This window comes from Osmia bicornis, chromosome 8 (assembly GCF_907164935.1).
Source record: "Osmia bicornis bicornis chromosome 8, iOsmBic2.1, whole genome shotgun sequence".
Taxonomy (NCBI): Eukaryota; Metazoa; Arthropoda; class Insecta; order Hymenoptera; family Megachilidae; genus Osmia; species Osmia bicornis.
In genome coordinates this window covers 7,212,244-7,230,448 of record NC_060223.1, presented here as the reverse complement: position 1 = coordinate 7,230,448, position 18,205 = coordinate 7,212,244, and the positions used below count along the sequence as shown (strand labels likewise).

The 18,205-nt window shown below is 40.8% G+C and overlaps 1 protein-coding gene and 1 long non-coding RNA gene across 6 annotated transcripts in view; one reads left to right on the top strand and one right to left on the bottom strand.

Annotated features, from left to right (window-relative positions):
• The window catches only part of LOC114876876 (protein slit), a 280,937-nt gene that overhangs the window by 34,960 nt on the left and 227,772 nt on the right, over window positions 1-18,205 (bottom strand). The window lies entirely within an intron of this gene.
• LOC114876878 overlaps window positions 1-18,205 on the top strand; it is a 49,597-nt gene that overhangs the window by 26,459 nt on the left and 4,933 nt on the right. For both annotated transcript variants that reach the window (XR_003789462.2, XR_003789461.2), the window contains exons 3-4: window positions 13,640-14,409; window positions 14,475-14,553. This is a non-coding gene — a long non-coding RNA (uncharacterized LOC114876878). The remainder of the gene's footprint in view (window positions 1-13,639; window positions 14,410-14,474; window positions 14,554-18,205) is intronic.

The window sequence follows — 18,205 nt, the reverse complement described above, 5'->3', positions numbered from 1 at the left end:
CAATTATGTTTGGACACATATACGCGTCGATGGTCCACAAAGGGTTAATTTAAAAAGAACATATTATATGGAGTTTCATAATTTTGAACTGAATATTTTGCTATCTTGCAGTCATTTTATATTGCATTCCATTTCTTATATATTACATTATATAATACTGCTCATTAAAGCACGACAGAATACATATCGCGATAATATTTCAAATTTTAATTACAATTATCCCAATGATACTGGGCGCGCGAACACTTTTTTCATCCGCTGTATCTATTTTCCACCTGAATCGAATATTGTTCCTTTTTAACGTTGAATTTTTATTATTGCCTGTTCGTAGGGCAATCAAGACGATAAAGGAGAAGGTAAAGGCGCGAGTAACAGGCTCGTCGTTACTTTGAGAAATCGCCGCGGCAGCATGAGAAACGCCTCCAATAAATATCAACGTTTTAATTAACATAATGCGGCAGTTTAATTGGCCGGCATTTATCGCGAGAAGCTCGCGCTCCCTTAATTGCTCAGCGTAATTATAAAAGCGACGCCCTGTTACGAACACGAGCATCCTTTGACGCTGAGAAACTGGTCGTCGATCGTGAAATGACTTTTCTTATTTCTATGAAATCGCTTCTGCCCTTTTAATCCGGCTTGTTCGTTTAATTACGCGAATCAGTTACTAGATATGATTCCGAGCCAAGTAACTCCTTTATTTATTAGACAACAATTTTAATAATTTGATAAATTATTTAACAGGTGGCTTAAGGGGACCTTCGAATGTTTAATAGCCCCGGGCCCCAGATATCTTAATCTAATCCTATCGAATATCAATCAGAACTTACCATTCCCCGTCCAATGGAAATCAGAGATTCAATATCGAACTTCAGAAATTCGCTCCGAAGTTTCAGGAACGACCATATCCCGTTCGACGAGCATGCTTCGAGTCGATCATGGTGTCGTAGAACTAAGAAGGGGCCGATTAACGGCCCCGTGGCATCCTGCACGCGATAAACCCGCAACATCGGATTGATATTAATTGGCCGCGAGGAGGCACCATAAAGACATTACGACGGTGTACCGCGAGCCTGCGGGTAATTATTGCCGGTTTAATGCCCCATCGACCGAGAACCCCATAGAACGACAGCACGATACGAAAGCTCGTTGTTCGTGTTGCAACGTGATAGGGAGAAAGGAGTAGTTTAAAGTTGATTTCATTTTGATACCTCCTTTTATTTTACCGCTCGAAGGATTCTTTTTGGTAGCACGTGTTAATTCCAGAAATAGGGTGCGCCATGGATAATTTTCTTTTTTACGTTGTCGCGGAAAATGGCAAGTTCTTGCGGTTGCTTTATGGCCCAACGTGTCCGGGCGAAGAAGCTTAAAGATAAGATAAGGTAATCGAGGGATAATTTGCTCGAATGGGGTGCTCAAAGCTGTTTAATGTTATTTGTATTGTACGGATTAAATACCCGGCGAAGATTCCTAAGAGGGTTGAATGCAGCTAAACTCTCAGCTAATTGGACCAGTCTTTTCCGTAGGATCAAGTTTAATGAATGGATATTAATCTTGAAGGGTAAACGAGTTGCCCGGTGAAGCCGACACTCGATCGCTAGTGTACACACGCGAAACAACTGATCGTTAGTCAATTTGAAACCTCAGATTCGTTCCCCTTTCACCGTACACTATGGAGAACAAAATTATCGAGCATTAAGCCGGATCACGATTGTACGGTCGGTGTCAAACACGCCAGAAGATTAGAGACACGGAGGCTGCTGTTGTAAAAGCGAATTTTTCGACGCTTTAGGGAAAGAGGGAAACGGGAACGATAAAGCTCGAAACGAGCACGTTTTACCGGTCAGAACGGCGGACTGGATTTTATGGAATTATTACGGCTAATGGACCTGCCCTCTGGGTCTGTTACAATTACTCCAGCCTCGATGATAAAAAAGGCCAAGCGCGTGGATTCGCGAAAGGGACATCCGGTTGTAGCGTGAAACATGTACGACACGGTTCGATGGAAATGTAATTATCGTTGAGAGGACTGATATCTCGCCAAAGGCATTGAAAATCTCGGGATTTTTATGGATCTCTGAGAGAATTCCGTTGCTTCTATTTCGTTTCGTGAATTAAAAAATTGTTAGATCATAGAAAAATAAATTTTATTTGTTTTAAAAGTATCACATGTGAGTGATTAAATCTCTGAGATATTAAAATTCAAAGAAACTAGATCTGATATTCTATAATAAAATTTGTTTAATTTATAATACTGATGGGGTGTCATTGATCATCAAAATTTTGGTACGAATTTACATAAAAAACTTAAGCATCTTCTGGTTCATAATATTGGCCAGAGTGCTCGATATTGTTTCGTTGAGAACCCAGGGGACGCGCCATTACCGGCTTGCTGCACCGTGATAATTTAATGCCGAGAACTGGGTCAATGCCGCAGAGACGAGCTGCTTTTGTACCCTCAGCCCCGTTGATTTGCATTTTGAGCAAGAGCTCGAGAGACTCTTGCTTCCAGAGGGTTTCGCTCGACCGATTTTACGCTGCGTTTTTGGTGAGAATACACAATGTAGGTGCAACAGAGATAAGCTGTACGTTCCCCTGAGTGTTTTTCTTCCATTGCAACACGCTCTGTGTAAATTTGTAAAACAGTTGGCAATTTCCATGGATCTACTAAGTACATACTTCCCTGAGGTGTTTATAGAAAATTTAATAATATTACGAGACTTCCCTTAGGATTTAAGAAAAATTTCTTTGGTTACTCTAGGGTTTTTATGACAGTAAAGTCCTTGGACATGAGGAAAAATTAAAATCTTTAATTACAATTGATAATTAAATTCAGGTCCATCGTTTTTCGAGTGATAATTAATATTCTGATGAGGCTAATTATCCTCTGTCTTACCAGACACGTCTGTATCTACTCTGCCACTCAATAAACGGTTCACAGTCTCGCTGACTCAACTTTGTATCTTCAAAAAAGAAAAAGGAGAAAAAAAGAACCGGTAGGACCTGCATCAGAAAAGCTCCTTGGCCTCGTTATCCGTCCACCGATGCAATCTTCTCAGAAACGGTCGCACGTGCAAAACCGAGCGTATCTTTTTCGGCTTGCATGCGAGGGTGTCGCTCTAAATATAGGCTTCTCCTCGTGGCCGTGGCTTTCCCGTTTTCGTGGTGTCTTCGTCCCCGACAAGGGACAGAGAGGGCCACGGTTATGGCATTATGTCACGTTAATAACGTCCAGCAGGGACCACGGTGGCTGTTTCTTGATCTTTCGGGTATCCACGGCATTCGTGCGGCGAGGGTGCACGCGCAGACAACGAAGACGACGACGACGACGACGACGACGACGACTTTGAAGCTTTAATTAATGACGGCTACGAGACGCCGTGGCAACGGCAAAGAGGAGAACGCTGAAATTGCGTCTGTTCTAGTCATTTGCAGGCCGCCGCGATAAATAATTGTCAACGTCGGCGTAATCGTTATTACGATCCCCCACCTTTTGTCTGGCGATTGAATTCGTCGCGATCAATTCCCTTTGAATAGAGTGATCTTCATTTCTATAGAGTGATTGTTTTCAAAACTATCAGTCAGATTCTTGATATTCCTCGATCCAAAGTCAGTTTGATGGGTGCAGAAAATGAAAAGGATTAATTATCGAAAAATATTGCCTCTTACGTTCTCACGAAAGAGTACAGTAAGAAATATGAATTCAATTCGTTTCTCAGTCGAAGAGTCCAAACAAAACGTCGGTCGACGAAAGAGGTTTCATTAAAACGTTCCATTACATCAGATTTATGACAGGAACCCGTTTCCTGCAGGGATCAACGAACTATAGATAATTATTGGAACAGAAACAAAAATGAGTCGTGAGAAAAAATTGATGGTGTACCGCAATGGGTCGAGCGAATTGCTTCAACCATAGGGTGCTCGAAAAGTTTCATTAAGTATTAGGTGTACAAATGAGTTCTATACCTTTTCTTTTCTTTCAAAAGTCATGGTACATAATTCCAATTATTATCATATTTTCGCATCACATTTCAAATACCCTTGGACGGTGGGCCATGTTTTAATTCAGCTTATATTTCATATTATTCTCATTTCCTAAATTATACAACGTTCCTCTAAAAACTCTGGCTTAATTATACATTTAAGTTTGGGTCTCGACTGACCCAGACTCCGTTATTCAAGGGATAAGAAGACAAAATATTAAAATCAATCATATTCTTAATAATTATAATTTTAATACGGCTAACTATACATCTACATTTTCACTGCAATAATTAAACCATTATTGTCAGTAGTAATCACCAGAAAAGAAAAAAAAGTTGTACGAATAAAAACAAAGAAGGAAGGGCACAACAGGTGTCATCGAAAAAGTAGCAGCAAGGAAACGCGAGCTGCGTCTGTTTCGAGTCTCCAGGGGTGAACGAAGGGAGGTAAATCGGCGAGGGGAGGTTCGTTTCGAACAGTATTCCCGAGACACCGAGTGGATTTCGCGTGTAGCCAGATTCATGGCACGATAATCGACGGTGATCGACCTCTCGGAGAGGCTCGAGTGCCGCCCTCTCAGGAGTTCAACGAGCCGGTTGTTCGTCGAGGGACGTGAACGAGCCACGTGCAATTCGCGAAAGACGGTCGACCGGCTTCTTATTTATAAACGGAGCAACTGGAAAGAGCTTCCCGGTCGACGTGGAAATTAATGGAAGACGATGAGGAACGAGGAGGCGCCGCACCAGGAAGAACGAGCCGCCCACCCCTTCAACGAAAGAAGGACGTGATCAAACTTCTCGCGTGAGATCCATATACAATAACTTTATGTAGAAAAATGAATCGAAAGTGTGGTATAGACTTCTATCGAACGAGCGTTCCTTCTTTCAGAAATATGGTATTAAAGGAACACCATCTCCTTTTTGCGAGTTTCCGAAGTAAATATAAGAGGTACTATAAAAATTATGACACCAATATAACCCAGGATGATTTTATGTATGAAAATGAATCGAAAGTGTGGAATACACTTTTCTCCTATCAGCATTTCTTCTTTTAGAAATATGAGATGAAAGGAACTGCTGATGTCTTCCTCTTTTTCTGAGCTCTCCAGGTAAATACGTGAGGTAGGAGAAAAATTTCGATACGAACATATTGCAGGATGATTCTATACATGAAAATGAGTAAAATATGTAGCTAACACATCGACTGGCATTAGTCAAACGTTAGTTCTAAAAAGTAACAAGAACATTTCTTCAGCTTGCATATTCACTCGTAAAATTCTCGACATCATCTGAAAGCTTCTACAAACAAATTTTCCGTTCTCTTTTTTCATCGAAAGAAATCATCCCCCGCAAGGATTCCTGGCGCACCCTGTACACGCAAGTTTTATACAAAGTTTCGCGAAAGAAGAAAACCGCTGCTTGCGGTTTCAGCGCCGCCCAGAGAAAAGTTTCCGCGATCGAGACTGATGGTAAAGAGATGGAAAAAGAGAGGGTGAGTTTGAAGAGATAACGGCGTGACTGACTTCCGGTTCCTTTTGCGACGAGGGTTGGAGGACTTCGAAACAGTTGGATGGTGTGTCTAGCAAATTTTCTCGGTAGATTATTTCTCGAAGAAACTGGTAATATTTTTGCATAAATTTTACAACCCGAACATTTTTTAATATTTTTTTTTTTATTTTTAATTTACAACTTAGCGCGAATTGGATATTACTTTAATATAAAATTTATGATATAAAAACGCGGATCAATCGATAGTTCTTTCATGTTATACAAGATGTTGACGCAATTACTTCGGATCGCGACGATCATTCAACCATCAGGTTGGATTAAAAGCAAGCGACCCTCTACAGCTACGGTCGTGTTTGATTTTCTTTCCTTATAATAAACCCGTCGTCTGCTACGTGATCCCATGGACTACCTTGAGATCAGCCGCAGACCACGTTTCGTTATATCGAGCACGAGATTACAGGCGGCTCGCTCGTAAGGACGTGGTTGAACGGAAGCAAAGGGATCCCTGTAATTCCCCTCGATACGTTCAGCAAACAGCAGTTTCTCTGCTTTCCCTCTTTTTCTCTCTGATTTCGCTGCACCGAGTGTTAATTGCGATAATTTCAGCGTTATTTTAACGAGATATCCAGCACCGATTTCGAGGAAACTTTTCTTCTTTAATTTCTCAAGATAGGTCAGACGCGCCTTTAAATAGAATTAATTTTGATAGGAAGTGATGATATTTGAAAGACTGAACGACTCGAATGCGCGAAACGAAGCTTACACGGTGAATATCGACCCGTGCCGAGTTTATACCTCGTTTCAACTTTATGCTCGATTAAAGTCAGCCGGCGTTTACTTCGGAACTGCAGCTGGATAACGTTGAAATCCGTCGAGAATGGTTCGCGACACCGTCGAAACGTAATATCGCGATCCCCGGGACGAAATACGCGGAACTTTCGCAGCCAGCGACGAGCAATCTTCGCCGCGAACTCAGTCTGTCACGTTGAACAGTGAAATGAATTCATCTAATTCATCTTCGCCTCGCCGACGGGGGATTTTCGGTTCGTGGATATTTGAAACTTTCCATTCGTTGCGTGGCAAGAAATGAGGCATCTTTTACGCGGATGGAATTCCTGTTTTCATCGTGACACGAAGATTTTCTCAGCTCGCTTGAGCAATGATTATTTAAAGACCTGTTCGTTGATTACATTTGACGTGGCGTGGATTTTTTTTCAATTTTCTTGAATGTCTTGAATCAAAATTGGGGCTCTCTCCATGGTCCGCCCTCCGAGAATTAATCACTATTTTGAATTTGAATAATTTTCTTCGCTTTCCTGTATTCAAAAAGTGTTAGATAATTAATTTGTTCGCTTAACGAATAAATTTGAATAATCTGAAAGGATAAATATAGCAAGAATAAAACGGTATCCAAAAAGAACAGACATCGGTTGGCCGGAAAGTTTCCCAACCCTTACGGTACACGGTCTTGTACAAGAAGGCCAGTCACTTAACGTTAAAATTCCTTGTCTCTCGAGAAACAGCTGAACACGAGCAAAACGAATTTTCCTCGAAGAGCTTTTCTCCTCTCACGCTCGATTTCTCTCGGGGTAAAAGAACAAGGTACGAGGCAAGGAACGCTTGTCCGTATCGGTATCGTTCGATCGGTCCCATCGATTACGGAGATTTAATTAAAATCCCTGGCACGACAATGACGAAGAAATTCGACGTGACACGGTGATATCCGTGGAACGATGAGCGATCGAGTAGACCAGGAACTCGATGCTCGTTCCACTGTCTAGCGATGGCTAGTGATCACTTCGAATCATATCGAACTTACACCAGTGGACAAAGCGATAAGTCATTTTAGCATGTACTAAAATTTATATTCCCAGAAGTATTTCTTCTTTAAATTATCATTAAATGCCTTATCACGTATGTTCAATTTCAAAAAGTTACCCCAATATGATCTATGCAAAAAATTTTTATTTGTCATCAAATTAAAAAGCGATAACGTCTCTCCATTTAATTCTCCTGACCGAGAGAAGTGTTTCCAAGTGTTGTGAAATTAAATCAGTGTTGCACAACAATGAAATTGTTCGAAAGGTAGCAAGAGGTATCGAATGCCCATCGCTATCCAATTCTATTCCCCGTTCTGACTCTTCGCGCCTATGACAGCTGACTTTGAAAAGTTGCACCGGTCGGACAGGGCTGTCATCCGGACGACTTGTTACGAGCCGCGCGGCTAACAGGCAGAGACAAAAATACGCTTCTACACGCCGGCTACCATGTTCGTTTACGCGCCACCGTGACCGAGTTCCCGTCTACCGGCTTCGAATAAATTATCGCCTCCGCGCTCCCGCGCTACTGATTTGCATAAGTCGATAAAATCGCTGCTTGTCGAATTTCCAACGGGCCCCCGGTAACCGCTCGTTATCTCGCCGAGGAAAATGTTCGACAGATGTTCTCGCTTAGAAGCTTGATTCCTGCTGGCATCGATGAGCCAACAGGAAGAGGCGTGAAATGTTGTCTTCGGCCTGTAATCTGAACTCTTCTGCATATTAATCTCTGTTGCATTTACAGACGCGACACTTTCATTCTTGGATAAAATAACGCGATGGAAGGGAAAATTTAATTTTTAATTTCAAAATTAATTGGTCCGTTCAATGGTACCAATTACTCTAGAATTCAGCAACTCGGTTCATCTTAAATTACACATCGGAGATAGCCGATGGTTGCATTATCGAGACGATGCAAATGCTGGAATAATATAAGCAAGGTAGCAAGCGAACCATTGTCCTAATAACATGGACGCCTGTAGAATCTGTCATTACTTGGAATTAACCGGATTATCTGGATAACGTCGATATCCCCAGCGGCCAGGTAACACTGATACGCGGGATCTAATGAAACGAGACGTTTGTAATGTTGCTTAAAGTATTCCCGTATCTCGAAATGTCAGCATTCAGCTCAGGAGGTGCAATAAATCCTTGTTAATCCATATACTCGACTAACTGATCACAGGTTTATGTGATATTAGAAAATGAAAAATTTCATCACGATCCAATTAGTCGGACATTTAATTACGAATTTTCAGTCGTACGTTTTATCGTTCGAATGTTGATAGGAAATCTATGAGAGTAGTAGCGTTGTATCTCGTGTCGCTATCGGTAAACACCTCCACTTTGCCAGTGGACAGAGATTACCGAGATTTCAATGGAGATTGCGTCGTTTGTCTCGCCATTGTTGTTTACACGATACCGGACACCTGGATATCTTGATGGCCATGTTTCTGATTCCTGGCTGATACGTCAGGGCTCTGCCGAGGACTTGATAAGCGGTCAGAGTGCATCGGTGAACAACATATCATTCGTGACAAAGTTAGATCTATGATTCATCGTCTGCTTATTGTTTTCGAATAACAACAGTCTGGTACACTTCCTTTAATCAAAATTCTTCATATCTCTATTGAAGATTCGTATTTAAGAAATTCTTATTTAAATTATACTTTAAATTAAAAGAATTGGTCAATTTCATATTGTTTAATCAGGAGTGTTTCGAAAGCGTCTAATTAATCATCTGGCCCGATTTTCTCGTTGAAACTTGTCTCGCGGAAAGAAGGATAGTCGGTGAAAGCTAAAAATACTTTCCAAGAAGAATAACGTTTCTCCTCGTGGAAAAACTTTGAACGTCCGGATAAAAGATTTCCGTAGTCAAATTATTCTGTTAGCTTCGCAGGTTACCGTAGGAAATATGCAAATCGTCTCACGATCACTTTCTGCCGGAAGTTTAAACGAGATTGCAGAAGTGTGAAATTAGATTAGTCAATTATTACACGTCATCCTCGATATTTATTATTTTCTTCAGAATTAATCGCGATTAACCCGTGCCCGGAAAATTGTATAATTGAAAATTTATTAAATGGTACAAGCGAAACGGAGTTCCGTTCTATTGGATGGAAGGGAGCGTACAACGATCCGAAAAGCGTGAAAATTTAATCCGACTCATGAAGGCACACACCCCTTTTAAGCTGTTAACTATCTGCATTCATCCGGAAGAAATAATTGAATCGCTCGGTTACGTCTTTACCATTCTCTTCTCTTTTCTTTTGTAATACTTCTTTGAAATACCTTTTGTAAGCTCATGTCGTCTTTTCTGCCTGCAAAGAAGAAGAAAATGAACCTTCCTTCTGTTACGATAATCGTTTTCCGAGTTAATGGCTCCAGAATTTACACGACTGACTCTGCAAATTTTATTTAATTTTTTATTTTATTCATTCGATTATATCGAGTTCATAGTGATCTACTTTTTTTCCTTTAATAAGGAAAGTTAATATTAATCTCCTGCAAATCACATGGGTGGAATAGTAGGATTTTAATTAAAATCTCGAGTGTAATTTACAGAATCGAAGTTTTCCAAAGAAAATTTGATTTTCCTTCGTTTTCCTTTCTACTCTAAAGATACTAGAGTAAAAAGTGAAGATTGTTCGACAATTAATCGACTAGTCTTAGTTAATTTTCTACCGCTTTTCTTCCACGAGCTAACAAGAAATTAACTTTCCATCTTCCTTCGAGACTAATTTTCTGCTGCCTGAAAATATTGGAAAATTGGCTCGCCTTGATTCGTTTAACTTACCCCGTGATTTTTCATTAAGTAAAACTTTGTCTTGTAAAACAAAGGCTTAAACGTGATTTTCTTGAAAGTTTCATTTACAATATTTGTGCTTTCATTTTATTTTATTTACATTCAGAAAAGTTTGTTTAATGAAAATTTGCATAGCCATTGGATAAACTCTACAACAGTAAATAACACATTTCATCCCCTTAGGAATATTTTCAAATATAAATCGACGAATTTCAGAACACGTTGCTATTTTCTTTGTACACATTCTTCAGCTTCGAACCAATAATGGTCTCAGACAGTTGCTCGAGCCGGTAATCCGCTCTCGTCAAAGGTCAAAGCAAAGGTCCTGGCAGGACAGGGTCCTGAAAGGAGGCAAGGGCAACCGGAAAGTAGATTTTCAAATCTTTGCCTTGAAGAAATTTTGACTGTTCCCTTTTAAAGTGCTTCCATGCTTTGAAAATCCCATTGGGAACAGACTGAGCATTATTCAGGACCGAGGGAAAAAAAGAGGATCAGAATAAATCCAGGAAATTCCTTTGAATCTATGTAATTTTCAGTGAAAGTAACCATACATAAAGAAATAAACTGTAATTTATGATTTATTAAGGAATTAAAATTAAATGTCAAGCAACATGAATATTATGGTAGTTACACAAAGTAGCAATCGAAAAACTTAAGTGGAAAAAGGAAATATAATTACAAGTAGAGTGTGTCTGACTATACCCGGTTTTTTCTACTGCGCCAGTCAACGCGTTACTATGCATTCAGAAAACTGTGAATAATACTTGAAACACGATATAAACAGGTGCAGAAAAAAAGTTTTAATTAAAGAACTTCACTGAATAATCGTATTAAAATGAACGTTAATTTCCTGACTTCTCAATGATACTTTTTATCTTACAGATGAACAAAGAACTCGGTGAAAGAATATTTTTTCATTCTTCCCTTTTATATAATGTTCCATTAATTTCACGAATAAACTCCATTAACGTCAGCCGAGGTTTCAAAGATGTTTCTCTTCTATCCAAAGACAATATTTATGAAAATCTGAAAGGTGTGGCTGACGAGGATGATATCAAAGGTGCGCATCTACACGATAGACGGATCATCGATCAATATTATTCAAGGAATTCCTCGTAGCTGAGGTAATCATACGGGAATCCGTCTTAATCCAGTAGACGTTCGTCGGTAACGTATTCGGTGTACTTAATACCCGGGTAGATCCTATTTTTAGTCTCCTCTCTAAACTCGATACAGCGTTTCGCCGACGGTATATAGTCCACTTTGATCTCGTTCAATTCGGCTTCGTAATCCATCTGCCCTGGCAGACACGGAACGCGAAGGAAAACGAGCGAAGGAAGCCAAGAAGTCGATAGCTTCCGCACGGAATACGCTTTCCAGCACGCTTCGTCTTCTCTGTATTTAACTGTCGAGTTATCGAGAGTGAACAACGTTCGATGAGATTCCCAACCTCAAAGTACCCAGCCTTGCCAACGGTGAATGCACTCTCTAATAATTGCAACCACTCTCACACCCCTGGCCGGCTACGTCAGAAGGAACCGGTACCACGATCCTTCTCCTTTCATCTGATGTTTGACTTAATTGAATTTCCTTTACTTCACTCGAGTGTTTTCGCTACTTTTCACGGGGTCGATCTACTTAATCACGCGGTTTCGTTGCATCTACTGTATTTCTTCTACCTCTACATAGGTATAGTTTAAAGGTGCAAGCCTGAAAATTTCGGGTACCCGATACTCGAGCCAGTCGAGTCTAGCCAAGTCGATTCGCATATCCCTCTTTACGTTTATTTCGGGCAATGCAATTTCTGAAAACTCGATTCATCTCTTTGAAAACTACTTTGTACCCGAATCAAAAGATACCCCATTTCACAGCGCGAATTCAGCAAATACACTTTCCAAATTTCTCATCCCCTTAATCCACTGTAATTTTCAAGCAACTTAAGTAAATCGAACGATTTCAATCTTCAAAATATCCTCTACTCAACCAGGTTAAACGGTCCTCAATCGTATCCTTCAAAGGATAACGATAGTCCAGGTGGGGATGAAGAAAATCGTATCAGACTACCACCTTTCCGAATAGTTCGTTCAAATAGTGATCCATCCTCGTCGGCTTGACTCAATAAAGACGCGCTTGGCGCCGCTTGAATACACATGAAGTATAAAACGAACGCGAACAGTTCGCTCGCATCAAAGAGGATCGGAATTAAACGGCTAGAGCCGCCCAGGGCGACCACTTTCGTCGCACAAAGTGACACACGTTTTATTAAAAATGTTCTGTTGTCTTTCAAGTTCCCTGCTCGTTGTTTTGCGTTCACCTGCAGGCCCGCGGCCACCAATCGCTTTGCCTCGTCGACCATGAAATCATAATGCGGCTCGTTGATTTATATACGTATGATCGTATTAGGGATTAAAATCTCTTTAATTCCTGGCTATACGGCTCATTCAATTAACCTTTGAATCATTTTATAAAAATTATTTTTCATTTCTTCAGTTTTGCTTTTTAACGAATCTTGGTTAGCGTTTCTTGATAGCAAACAATAATTTTCATGTTGGAGTGTAAGAAAGAAGGGTGTTCATAAAGAAAGGGGGAAAGCTGTCTCGCGCTGTCGGAATCAGGAAACGCCGACTCTCGATCGAAGGGTTCCTTGGTCCTTGATCCTTTAGCCAAGCCATGTTAAAAGGCCCTTCAGAAATCTACATCGAAATTGCCGGGCAACGTCGGCTTTCACGAACGCTTGAAAAAACGTCGGGAACGTAACAATTTCCTCGACGGTCCTTTCACCAAAAGGGGAAAGAAAACGAGACACGCAGTTATGCATCGCAACGAGTGCGTCAAAAGCCGAGGTGGTTGGTCGAATATCGTCGAAAAGAACGAGCCTGCGTTCTTAATAATTCTTCTTTCTGCCTACAAAGAGAAGGGCCGAACTGTCTAATCCCTTTTATCCACATTCGTTACTTGGCCAGTGGTTCTCGCGATGTTTTGTAAAAAGAAAAATGAAGTACTCTTAATTAAATAAAAAATATGCGAAATTAACAACGTTGAAAGAAAACGCTCTAATTTACTATAGCAATAAATGCGTTATCTCCAGAATCTTTGACACTCCAGTCGGTACTCTTGGAAAATAAAAAAGAAATTCGCTGGCTAAATGGGAGTCCCGCAAAACGTAGCATAAAGCGTGACCGAACTCGTTACAGCAATTCGTCTCACCCTTTAAAACGTTCAACGCCATGTGCCCGCTGACAGATAATTTTAATTTTCCGCGAACAGCCCTAACGACTGGCAGTCGCCTCATAAATATCGTTCCCCATCGGAAATGGAACCTCCGTTCCGCATGGAACACATCCAATTTCGTCCAACAGAATCTCCAAGATTTCATTAAAAAAAAAAAAATAGAAGCAACTTTTCCATAACTTGTAATCGTTAAAAATTCTTCAGCATTCCATGTCGTTCGTTAAACAATTTTTCAAAATTCCTTCAACATTCCTTCGCTACCATGAAATTGCTGTACTAAGTGAGATTTCTTGCAGTGTTCCAGAATCGAGCAGAGTCATCAGGATTTCTTTGTACCAATCCCCGTACCCGAAGTGGTCGGACCAGAGTCTTCCATTTAACAATCCGCTGCCGATGGAATCCCATTGAATCGATTCGATTTCTCCCCGTCGATGAAGGAGAGCAGGAAGACATCCTCGCGTGTTTTACAATGAGACTGGTATGTCGGTTGCTAGCTCACGCCATGGTAACGTTAACAGGTGTAACGAGCCTCTAGGTGGAACACTGGAAGCTCGTGTAAACGTGGCAGCGCGATGCAAACGAGGCCAAAACGGTCCCAATATAGGTGTAAGTTACCTGACGCGGTGCTGTGCACCTGCCGGGCTAAAGGGAATCGCAATCGAGCCTGGCTAGCCCGTCTAACCGGTACTGCGGTGTAAAATTCTCAACTATGCACTTAGCACGAGCAACCACTATCTACAGGGTGTTTCAAACGTGTCGTCGATGCACGAATTGATTATTCTTGAAAGAATTCAATAGTTGATCTTCGAGGCAGTCTAAAAAAATTGTAGAAAAAAAGTAAATCAGTTGACGAAGAATCGATGCCTCCTATTTTCAAAGCAAAGTACGAGATTTGAAAGTCCTTCCATGGTAGATATTTTCTACCCAAAAAAGCGAGGAAATAGGTATGCATATCACGTGCCTTGAGATAAGTGGTAGTTTCCGGAAAATATGACCAGCATCGATCTCAATATTACACTGAACGAAGAAAAATAGAAAATAACCCATCCTGAATAACCCATTCTAGGTAAGAAATAATTAGCGGTTAATTGATGGTAGTAAAATTTCAAGCAGAATTCATTCATCTTTTAGGAGGAGATTCTCATCGATTCTCGATTGGATTAATGCAGCAGTTGGCAAATCGTAGAAAGAGAAATTGTGTCTGGTTGAAGTAGGTGGTCGTCTTATTTCACCCTCTTCTTCTTCTTCTTCGTTGCATTGAACGGAAAGTTGAGGAGAAACTGCGTGCAGGCAGACGGTGGCTGGTTTGAATGGCTCGGTTCCGGCCATTCCAGCTCAAAGGAGAACCGAAGCAAGCAAGATTTGCGTTTGTAATTAAATATTTGCCGGCGGTTAATTGAGTCGCGCTGTGCTTTTATTCCAATTTCTGGGTTTAAATGAAACCGGTGCGCCGCCTGCTTGTCGCGTAGACAATCTACAGGGTGTCTCGAAAATTCATTCGCTTGGGAACCTTGAAATGACTATTTCAAGTTGAAAAACTTATGCAACCTCTTCCGACGAGAGTTTTCTTAAGCTTCACGCGAAATCCAATATCATTTCTTTCAAACGATACTCGTATAACTTTATGTAACGTAAAATTAAGAAGTTGCACAATGCCTCGATGATATCGGTACGATGCACCTAGTCGTGGTTCATCTACTACCCTCTCGCATAAAACACGAAGCACGTAGTTCTATCGATACCTCGTTGAACGTATTGCCTCGCGTCTCGAATCACAACCACGATATCTGACGATGGTGGCTTGTAAAGCGGTACACACGCTCGGTTGCGATCTCTCAATAAGCTGGACCGTCATTATCTCGATGCGCGGCGTGCCTCGAATGCAACGTAAAGACAACGTGTATCGTGACTCCACGTAGTAGCCGCGGACTTAAATGCGTCTTTGTACCGGGCAATTTCGTATGTGTGCGTACGTCTGATGGCTAGGAAAAACGTTGGACGTCTTTGCTACCGTGTAACGCGTTCCAGCTTGCGGGGGATATTTATCTTGCCTCTCGTAGCGGAACGTACGTACGCGTGTTCGCGGTAGAAAAATACCAGCCTCCGTTTCTTCGTGTACCGACTTGTTTTAGACGTTTTAACCTGACGGACCGGGCTCGTGTGGGCATTTTATTGCGTCAAACATCGCGATTGTGATTCCGAGGTACACGGTTTTGCGTCGGGGCTCGCTGAAGATGCGGGTGATTTTTTTTAAGATTGAACGACTGAAATGGATAGCTTTGTGTGTGCTTCGTGTTTTAGGTAATTTTATTTCAGTACCGAACGTTACGGTTAAGCATTGTTATATACTCTAATATCCTTCCCTGAACGTACGCAAACTCGGAAATAACGACGAGGGAACATAAACGATGCTCAAAGAGGCTTCTCTATCGACAAGAAATCTCGACCCGTCCCTCGATTTTGGGTCGAATAAAGGCGACCTCACCTACTCCTTTGCGGACCCGGTTATTCCCGGCAACGACTTCCGAAATTGCTCTCCCAACCACTCTGTAGCCGGCATGATTACACAGAGAACGGGGTCTCATCTATGGGTGGAGGTAACGTATATCGGTACACAAGCCTGGTACAGGTCTATACCTAGGTGCTGGGGCTAGGTCGGAGCAACCCATATTATTGTGTGTATTAGCGATATGTATGTTTATTAGATGCCAGCTTGTGTACCGTGCAGTATGGTAGCTCAAGGGTTCCGTCGTTACGAGGTAGCTCGTTAACAGGGAAATTTATATTGTACCCGGTCGTATGTAGCTAGCCAAATCTTGCTGCATATTACGATAGTTACCGGTGACACGACGTTTCATAACTGCTGATGACCCACCGTATTTCCGGCTTCAACAACCCCATCAAGTAATTGGCGATACGCCCTCTTCCCTCTCTATCTACCACGATCACGAAGGTAGTTGAATTTTCCTCGATTTACAAGACTAATTTCACTTAACTCTTTAAAGGCGAAGTCAATCGTGGCCTAAATTTGTAGAAGAATAATTTTTAAAGGGACACAATAGAATTTAAAAAATGAGAATAATAGAAAATAGTAAATTAAATTAAAATTGGGGCTCTCTCCATGGTCCGCCATACGAAGGTTAACCCTTTAATAATGTATTTTTATTGATCTTTCACCGATTTCTAATATTTTACATTTTACTAATATTACCATTCCTTTAATTTAAACGCTTTCAACAATATTTCACCAACAGCATTCAGTGTGTTAACGAATAGTCATTCACCGATTGGACGTTATATTGCGATGGCGAAAAACGGTGTCCCAACAGGGGGATAAAAACGGAAGTGACGTTGCACGAATTCGCGACGATAATTAACGACAGCCTGGCGACGAATATTTTAACAAATCTGCTAAACGTAACGACCTCATCAGTTTCGTTGGCACGCTGGTCCTGTTGCCCAGCGAGCAATTGCAGTTTCATGAATAGGAAAGCGTGTTCGCGCACCGAGTGTTTTCTCTATTTCCCTTTTGCTTCTTTTTTTCTGCTAGGTTTTTATAATTTTGTAACCTGTTGTCGCTCAGTCTCGCTTTTTCGTCGTCGTGATTATTAAGAGAACCAGGTTGAAAACGAGCGAATTGTACGAAAAGCGACATTTGCGGTAAAATTTTTCGGTAGTTTCTCATTATCTCGTTTCGAATTGAATAAACCAACCGTGTTTGCTGTAAATAAAATTTGTAAAAATAAACGGATAGAAAAGTGTTATTTTTCTACAAAGTTTATTACAGCATCTGCGTTTCTGAAATTCGTGTTTTACAAACTTCTTTCGATCACCGTATAATTTTATAGGGTACATCTTCTTCCTTATTATCAGCCCGGTACATAAACCTCGTCTACGAAACTTAACTCCACCGTGAACCGTTTGATGTCCTTAGATCATGCAGTTACTTTTACTACATCCTTTCGCAAGCAAACTTACGCACTAGCAGCTCGTTCTACTTGGAACTTCGTCGAAGCAAAGGGATCGTTTTGCTGCTAATTTCCTGCAGCACTCTATAGCTGATGGAAATTTCTAGCTGTTCGTAGCGGTTTTAATAAGAAATTCCATGCGAGCCCATGCTAGTCCAACGCGACGTTACACAGTCTTAATACCCAATTTTCAAGCGGTCAATTTCCAACGAGAACGTTATAACTGGTAATGCCTTCTCCCCCTGGGGAACGTTTAGAAGAAGCAATCATACGTCGCTGCCATTACGCGAAAGTAGAACGGGTCCTCTACGGGATATTCTTGCCGATTACTCACTCGAATTAATCGATTACTCTATCGCGTGATATCAACCCTCAGGAAAATTCTATTCATTATTTCGTATCTTGACAAATATTTCAGATGAAAAGCAGAAAAATTTATGCTCGAATAAATTTCCTCTCTTCTCATTATTTCGGGTTAGCTTCAAAACTGATTCTTATTTTGTCATGTTTTGATATTTTTTAAACAGAGAATTATTTCGCTGTTTCATTTACAGCGGAATGAATCTTTTCAATGTTTAGAGAGGTTGTTTTTCAAAATGGAATCCCTTATACAGAATCATAGACTACCCGAGTGACCACAGTTATAAAGAGAACATGCCTTTGATCGCGATGGGTCATGATTTTGGGAGCCCCAGACACCCTCAGGTGAAATTAAATCTGCATGACAGTCGTGCTAGTTTTACGTGGAATTTTTTTTAGTGGTACGTTATATTATTTTATCAAAATTTATTTAATTAAATATTATTATTTTAAATTAAATAAATAACTAGTAATAATAACTACTACTAAGAAACAGCCGTTGATATTACCCAAGGATAATCATAATTTACACTA